The sequence below is a fragment of the Pseudophryne corroboree genome, chromosome 3 (assembly GCF_028390025.1).
Source record: "Pseudophryne corroboree isolate aPseCor3 chromosome 3, aPseCor3.hap2, whole genome shotgun sequence".
Taxonomy (NCBI): domain Eukaryota; kingdom Metazoa; phylum Chordata; class Amphibia; order Anura; family Myobatrachidae; genus Pseudophryne; species Pseudophryne corroboree.
The window spans coordinates 784,412,367-784,422,083 of NC_086446.1; positions in this window are offsets into that span (position 1 = coordinate 784,412,367).

The following is a 9,717-nucleotide window of genomic DNA, read 5'->3' on the forward strand; positions in this document are numbered from 1 at the left end:
TGACTAGTGGCAGCAGCTTCAGCACGAGGTGGAAGTGGATCTTGATCTTTCCCTAATTTTGGAACCTCAACTTTTTTGTTCTCCATATTTTATAGGCAGAACTAAAAGGCACCTCAGGTAAACAATGGAGATGGATGGATTGGATAGTTTACTAGTATACAATTATGGACGGACTGCCACGGTTAGGTGGTATAAAAAAACCACGGTTAGGTGGTATATATTATAATAATAATACAATTATGGATGGACGGACTGCCTGCCGACTGCCGACACAGAGGTAGCCACAGCCGTGAACTACCGCACTGTACACTGGTTGATAAAGAGATAGTAGTATACTCGTAACAACTAGTATGACACTATGACGACGGTATAAAGAATGGAAAAAAAACCACGGTTAGGTGGTATATATTATAATAATAATACAATTATGGATGGACGGACTGCCTGCCGACTGCCGACACAGAGGTAGCCACAGCCGTGAACTACCGCACTGTACACTGGTTGATAAAGAGATAGTAGTATACTCGTAACAACTAGTATGACACTATGACGACGGTATAAAGAATGGAAAAAAAACCACGGTTAGGTGGTATATATTATAATAATAATACAATTATGGATGGACGGACTGCCTGCCGACTGCCGACACAGAGGTAGCCACAGCCGTGAACTACCGCACTGTACACTGGTTGATAAAGAGATAGTAGTATACTCGTAACAACTAGTATGACACTATGACGACGGTATAAAGAATGGAAAAAAAACCACGGTTAGGTGGTATATATTATAATAATAATACAATTATGGATGGACGGACTGCCTGCCGACTGCCGACACAGAGGTAGCCACAGCCGTGAACTACCGCACTGTACACTGGTTGATAAAGAGATAGTAGTATACTCGTAACAACTAGTATGACACTATGACGACGGTATAAAGAATGGAAAAAAAACCACGGTTAGGTGGTATATATTATAATAATAATACAATTATGGATGGACGGACTGCCTGCCGACTGCCGACACAGAGGTAGCCACAGCCGTGAACTACCGCACTGTACACTGGTTGATAAAGAGATAGTAGTATACTCGTAACAACTAGTATGACACTATGACGACGGTATAAAGAATGGAAAAAAAACCACGGTTAGGTGGTATATATTATAATAATAATACAATTATGGATGGACGGACTGCCTGCCGACTGCCGACACAGAGGTAGCCACAGCCGTGAACTACCGCACTGTACACTGGTTGATAAAGAGATAGTAGTATACTCGTAACAACTAGTATGACACTATGACGACGGTATAAAGAATGGAAAAAAAACCACGGTTAGGTGGTATATATTATAATAATAATACAATTATGGATGGACGGACTGCCTGCCGACTGCCGACACAGAGGTAGCCACAGCCGTGAACTACCGCACTGTACACTGGTTGATAAAGAGATAGTAGTATACTCGTAACAACTAGTATGACACTATGACGACGGTATAAAGAATGGAAAAAAAACCACGGTTAGGTGGTATATATTATAATAATAATACAATTATGGATGGACGGACTGCCTGCCGACTGCCGACACAGAGGTAGCCACAGCCGTGAACTACCGCACTGTACACTGGTTGATAAAGAGATAGTAGTATACTCGTAACAACTAGTATGACACTATGACGACGGTATAAAGAATGGAAAAAAAACCACGGTTAGGTGGTATATATTATAATAATAATACAATTATGGATGGACGGACTGCCTGCCGACTGCCGACACAGAGGTAGCCACAGCCGTGAACTACCGCACTGTACACTGGTTGATAAAGAGATAGTAGTATACTCGTAACAACTAGTATGACACTATGACGACGGTATAAAGAATGGAAAAAAAACCACGGTTAGGTGGTATATATTATAATAATAATACAATTATGGATGGACGGACTGCCTGCCGACTGCCGACACAGAGGTAGCCACAGCCGTGAACTACCGCACTGTACACTGGTTGATAAAGAGATAGTAGTATACTCGTAACAACTAGTATGACACTATGACGACGGTATAAAGAATGGAAAAAAAACCACGGTTAGGTGGTATATATTATAATAATAATACAATTATGGATGGACGGACTGCCTGCCGACTGCCGACACAGAGGTAGCCACAGCCGTGAACTACCGCACTGTACACTGGTTGATAAAGAGATAGTAGTATACTCGTAACAACTAGTATGACACTATGACGACGGTATAAAGAATGGAAAAAAAACCACGGTTAGGTGGTATATATTATAATAATAATACAATTATGGATGGACGGACTGCCTGCCGACTGCCGACACAGAGGTAGCCACAGCCGTGAACTACCGCACTGTACACTGGTTGATAAAGAGATAGTAGTATACTCGTAACAACTAGTATGACACTATGACGACGGTATAAAGAATGGAAAAAAAACCACGGTTAGGTGGTATATATTATAATAATAATACAATTATGGATGGACGGACTGCCTGCCGACTGCCGACACAGAGGTAGCCACAGCCGTGAACTACCGCACTGTACACTGGTTGATAAAGAGATAGTAGTATACTCGTAACAACTAGTATGACACTATGACGGTATAAAGAAAGAAAAAAAAATACCACGGTTAGGTGGTATATATTGTAATACAATTATGGATGGACGGACTGCCTGCCGAGTTCCGACTGCCGACACAGAGGTAGCCACAGCCGTGAACTACCGCACTGTACTGTGTCTGCTGCTAATATAGACTGGTTGATAAAGAGATAGTATACAATACATACAACAATGAATATACTACTATACTGGTGGTCAGGCACTGGTCACCACTAGTCACACTGGCAGTGGCACTCCTGCAGCAAAAGTGTGCACTGTTTAATTTTAAATTAATATAATATTATGTACTCCTGGGGGCTCCTGCTATAACAACCTGCAGTGCTCCCCAGTCTCCCCCACAATTATTATAAGCTTTGCCTTTTATACATTGATGTGCAGCACACTGGGCTGAGCTGAGTGCACACAGACTGAGTCACACTGTGTGACTGGCTGCTGCTGTGTATCGTTTTTTTTCAGGCAGAGAACGGATATAGCAGAGAACGGATATATATTAAAATAAATAAAAGTTAACTAACAACAACTGCACTGGTCACTGTGGTAAACTCTGTCTGACTCTGCACAATCTCTCTCTCTCTTCTAATCTAATTTCTAATGGAGAGGACGCCAGCCACGTCCTCTCCCTATCAATCTCAATGCACGTGTGAAAATGGCGGCGACGCGCGGCTCCTTATATAGAATCCGAGTCTCGCGAGAATCCGACAGCGTCATGATGACGTTCGGGCGCGCTCGGGTTAACCGAGCAAGGCGGGAGGATCCGAGTCTGCTCGGACCCGTGAAAAAAACATGAAGTTCGTGCGGGTTCGGTTTCAGAGAAACCGAACCCGCTCATCTCTAAAAACCTCTACAGATTTCCTCAAAACCTGTGTTTCAGTATCATTATGAGTTATCCTAGATGAAATCTGGGATATCATTCCCTTAATGAAGCCACCCACAATCGTTCGGATTCAGCAGGTTGAGACATTATATTACATTCCTGAGTACATGGAATGGATTCCTCTGGAGAAGATACACACTCTGCAGCACAAGATACAGAGTCCCTGGACATGGCAATGTGAGATATATGTACACACACACACACACTGCGTTCCAACTGTTTGTCGAAGCATTATACATGCAAAGAACGTCTCTGTTAGCCGTAGAGCACATTCCGCATTCCATGTACCCAGAAGTACGTCATGACGGAAGTGACGTATCGGAAGAGCGGTGGAGCACATAGTGTGTTCCATGTACCCAGAAGTACGTCATGACGGAAGTGATGTATCGGAAGAGTGGTAGAGCACATAGTGTGTTCCATGTACCCAGAAGTACGTCATGACGAAAGTGACGTATCGGAAGAGCGGTGGAGCACATAGTGTGTTCCATGTACCCGGAAGTACGTCATGACGAAAGTGATGTATCGGAAGAGCGGTGGAGCACATAGTGTGTTCCATGTACCCAGAAGTACGTCATGACGGAAGTGATGTATCGGAAGAGCGGTAGAGCACATAGTGTGTTCCATGTACCCAGAAGTACGTCATGACGGAAGTGTTGTATCGGAAGAGCGGTGGAGCACATAGTGTGTTCCATGTACCCAGAAGTACGTCATGACGGAAGTGATGTATCGGAAGAGCGGTGGAGCACATAGTGTGTTCCATGTACCCAGAAGTACGTCATGACGGAAGTGACGTATCGGAAGAGCGGTGAAGCACATAGTGTGTTCCATGTACCCAGAAGTACGTCATAACGGAAGTGATGTATCGGAAGAGCGGTGGAGCGCATCGTGTGTTCCATGTACCTAGAAGTACGTCATGACGGAAGTGACGTATCGGAAGAGCGGTGGAGCACATAGTGTGTTCCATGTACCCAGAAGTACGTCATGACGGAAGTGATGTATCGGAAGAGCGGTGGAGCGCATCGTGTGTTCCATGTACCTAGAAGTACGTCATGACGGAAGTGACGTATCGGAAGAGCGGTGGAGTGCATGGTGTGTTCCATGCATCTGAAAGCGGAACTAGTGGATCGGACTCCTGTTTTCCTGTATGGATGTGAACATAATTGTTTGATCTATAACACCTGGAGATAATTGCTCTAATTGTAAAAGGTATATATATGTATGTAGTTTGGGAAAGGACATTTACACCTGTGGCCTGATGAAGGGAAACCGATACACGTTGCCAACGGAAGGGAACCCCTTGTGGACTGTACTTCATTGCCTATGCCTGAGGATGGAGGACCACCCATTTGGAGTATAACTGGGACTCTAATTAGGTGCTGGTCTGATTTTTGCTCAGACAAATAGCCATCTGGTAGGCGTGCATAAACTTAAACATTGGGATTTTTTTCTTTTTATTTGTCTTTTAATGTGTAATTTTTAAAGTGTGTGTTAATTAAAAGTTTTAAACTATATCACACTATGCGAAATGTATGTCTTTTCCATATAAATCCATGGAGTTTTGAAGTGGAATCTACAATAAAGGAATACGTTAGCCTGCTGTTTGCCTTTGAAAAATGAATGCTTCCTAACCTCATTTGATTGGGGGTATCTGTAAGGTAATCACATCACCACAGGGGGTGAGTCCGCTGATTGGCTGTGGATCTTTATTTTTTATTTTACTATGTGCATTTTATCTCGATTAACCTTGAGGTAATATTTAACCACTTAACTGACGATTTTTCCCTTCAAAAGCGTTAACAACATTGTTTTTTAAAATGTATTTTATTTAATAAAGTTGAAGAAGTATTTTTTAAAATATTTAAACATATTATGCACATCTGCTGAACCGATCTCCTCGTCAAAACGGGGGGGGGGGCCAGGGGGGGGGGGGGGGGCGACGCAGTTGCGTGAAATCTGACCATGCCAGTTAAGTGTTAAGGGATATTGATGACAGAGAGTAGCGCCATTTCCACTGACAACTATTGAACTCTGTGTTTAGAAAATGTCAGTAAGGAGCTGATTGTGCAATGTTATAAGTACTAGAGATGTGTGTGGACTAGTGATGAGCGGGTTCGGTTCGTCGGAATCCGAACCCCCCCGAACTTCACCCATTTTACAAGGTTCCGAGGCAGATTCGAATCTTCCCGCCTTGCTCGGATAACCCGAGCGCGCCCGAAGGTCATCATCCCGCTGTCTGATTCTCGCGAGATTCGGATTCTATATAAGGAGCCGCGCGTCGCCGCCATTTTTCACTCGTGCATTGGAAATGATAGTGAGAGGACGTGGCTGGCATCCTCTCAGTTTTGTTCAGGGGGCTGCAAATATCTGTGCTCACTGCTTTATTGTGGGGACTGGGGACCAGCAGTATTATATAGGAGGAGTACAGTGCAGAGTTTTGCTGACCAGTGACCACCAGTATTATACGTTCTCTGCCTGAAAAACGCTCCATATCTGTGCTCAGTGTGCTGCATATATCTGTGCTCACACTGCTTTATTGTGGGGACTAGGGACCACCAGTATTATATAGGAGGAGTACAGTGCAGAGTTTTGCTGACCAGTGACCACCAGTATTATACGTTCTCTGCCTGAAAAACGCTCCATATCTGTGCTCAGTGTGCTGCATATATCTGTGCTCACACTGCTTTATTGTGGGGATTGGGGACCACCAGTATTATATAGGAGGAGTACAGTGCAGAGTTTTGCTGACCAGTGACCAGTGACCACCAGTATTATACGTTCTCTGCCTGAAAAACGCTCCATATCTGTACTCAGTGTGCTGCATATATCTGTGCTCATAATGCTTTATTGTGGGGACTGGGGACCACCAGTATTATATAGGAGGAGTACAGTGCACAGTTTTGCTGACCAGTGACCACCAGTATTATACGTTCTCTGCCTGAAAAACGCTCCATATCTGTGCTCAGTGTGCTGCATATATCTGTGCTCACACTGCTTTATTGTGGGGACTGGGGACCAGCAGTATTATATAGGAGGAGTACAGTGCAGAATTTTGCTGACCAGTGACCACCAGTATTATACGTTCTCTGCCTGAAAAACGCTCCATATCTGTGCTCAGTATGCTGCATATATCTGTGCTCACACTGCTTTATTGTGGGGACTAGGGACCACCAGTATTATATAGGAGGAGTACAGTGCAGAGTTTTGCTGACCAGTGACCAGTGACCACCAGTATTATACGTTCTCTGCCTGAAAAACGCTCCATATCTGTGCTCAGTGTGCTGCATATATCTGTGCTCACACTGCTTTATTGTGGGGACTGGGGACCACCAGTATTATATAGGAGGAGTACAGTGCAGAGTTTTGCTGACCAGTGACCAGTGACCACCAGTATTATACATTCTCTGCCTGAAAAACGCTCCATATCTGTGCTGCATTGTAGTATATAGTAGGAGTACAGTGCATAATTTTGCTGACCACCAGTATATAATATATAGCAGTACGGTACAGTAGGCCACTGCTCTACCTACCTCTGTGTCGTCAAGTATACTATCCATCCATACCTGTGGTGCATTTCAGTTTTGCACAGTTTGCTGACCACCAGTACATAATATATAGCAGTACGGTACAGTAGGCCACTGCTCTACCTACCTCTGTGTCGTCAAGTATACTATCCATCCATACCTGTGGTGCATTTCAGTTTTGCACAGTTTGCTGACCACCAGCATATAATATATAGCAGTACGGTACAGTAGGCCACTGCTGTACCTACCTCTGTGTCGTCAAGTATACTATCCATCCATACCTGTGGTGCATTTCAGTTGTGCGCAGTATATATAGTAGTAGGCCATTGCTATTGATACTGGCATATAATTCCACACATTAAAAAATGGAGAACAAAAATGTGGAGGTTAAAATAGGGAAAGATCGAGATCCACTTCCACCTCGTGCTGAAGCTGCTGCCACTAGTCATGGCCGAGACGATGAAATGCCATCAACGTCGCTGCCAAGGCCGATGCCCAATGTCATAGTAGAGAGCATGTAAAATCCAAAAAACAAAAGTTCAGTAAAATGACCCAAAAATCAAAATTGAAAGCGTCTGATGAGAAGCGTAAACTTGCCAATATGCCATTTACGACACGGAGTGGCAAGGAACGGCTGAGGCCCTGGCCTATGTTCATGGCTAGTGGTTCAGCTTCACATGAGGATGGAAGCACTCATCCTCTCGATAGAAAAATTAAAAGACTTAAGCTGGCAAAAGCACAGCAAAGAACTGTGCGTTCTTCTAAATCACAAATCCCCAAGGAGAGTCCAATTGTGTCGGTTGCGATGCCTGACCTTCCCAACACTGGACGGGAAGAGCTTGCGCCTTCCACCATTTGCACGCCCCCTGCAAGTGCTGGAAGGAGCACCCGCAGTCCAGTTCCTGATAGTCAAATTGAAGATGTCACTGTTGAAGTACACCAGGATGAGGATATGGGTGTTGCTGGTGCTGGGGAGGAAATTGACAAGGAGGATTCTGATGGTGAGGTGGTTTGTTTAAGTCAGGCACCCGGGGAGACACCTGTTGTCCGTGGGACGAATATGGCCATTGACATGCCTGGTCAAAATACAAAAAAAAATCACCTCTTCGGTGTGGAATTATTTCAACACAAATGCGGACAACAGGTGTCAAGCCGTGTGTTGCCTTTGTCAAGCTGTAATAAGTAGGGGTAAGGACGTTAACCACCTCGGAACATCCTCCCTTATACGTCACCTGCAGCGCATTCATCATAAGTCAGTGACAAGTTCAAAAACTTTGGATGACAGCGGAAGCAGTCCACTGACCACAAAATCCCTTCCTCTTGTAACCAAGCTCCTGCAAACCACACCACCAACTCCCTCAGTGTCAATTTCCACCTTACACAGGAAAGCCGATAGTCCTGCAGGCCATGTCACTGGCAAGTATGACGAGTCCTCTCCTGCCTGGGATTCCTCCGATGCATCCTTGAGTGTAACGCCTACTGCTGCTGGCGCTGCTGTTGTTGCTGCTGGGAGTCGATCGTCATCCCAGAGGGGAAGTCGGGAGACCACTTGTACTACTTCCAGTAAGCAATTGACTGTCCAACAGTCCTTTGCGAGGAAGATGAAATATCACAGCAGTCATCCTGCTGCAAAGCGGATAACTCAGGCCTTGGCAGCCTGGGCGGTGAGAAACGTGGTTCCGGTATCCACCGTTAATTCAGAGGCAACTAGAGACTTGATTGAGGTACTGTGTCCCCGGTACCAAATACCATCTAGGTTCCATTTCTCTAGGCAGGCGATACCGAAAATGTACACAGACATCAGAAAAAGAGTCACCAGTGTCCTAAAAAATGCAGTTGTACCCAATGTCCACTTAACCATGGACATGTGGACAAGTGGAGCAGGGCAGACTCAGGACTATATGACTGTGACAGCCCACTGGGTATATGTATTGCCTCCCGCAGCAAGAACAGCAGCGGCGGCACCAGTAGCAGCATCTCGCAAACGCCAACTCGTTCCTAGGCAGGCTACGCTTTGTATCACCGCTTTCCATAAGAGGCACACAGCTGACAACCTCTTACGGAAACTGAGGAACATCATCGCAGAATGGCTTACCCCAATTGGACTCTCCTGGGGATTTGTGACATCGGACAACGCCAGCAATATTGTGCGTGCATTACATCTGGGCAAATTCCAGCACGTCCCATGTTTTGCACATACATTGAATTTGGTGGTGCAGAATTATTTTAAAAAATAACAGGGGCGTGCAAGAGATGCTGTCGGTGGCCCGAAGAATTGCGGGCCAATTTCGGCATTCAGCCACCGCGTGCCGAAGACTGGAGCACCACCAAACACTCCTGAACCTGCCCTGCCATCATCTGAAGCAAGAGGTGGTAACGAGGTGGAATTCAACCCTCTATATGCTTCAGAGGATGGAGGAGCAGCAAAAGGCCATTCAAGCCTATACATCTGCCCATGATATAGGCAAAGAAGGGGGAATGCACCTGACTCAAGCCAGTGGAGAATGATTTCAACGTTGTGCAAGGTTCGGCAACCCTTTGAACTTGCCACACGTGAAGTCAGTTCAGACACTGCCAGCCTGAGTCAGGTCATTCCCCTCATCAGGCTTTTGCAGAAGAAGCTGGAGACATTGAAGGAGGAGCTAAAACAGAGCGATTCCGCTAGGCATGTGGGACTTGTGGA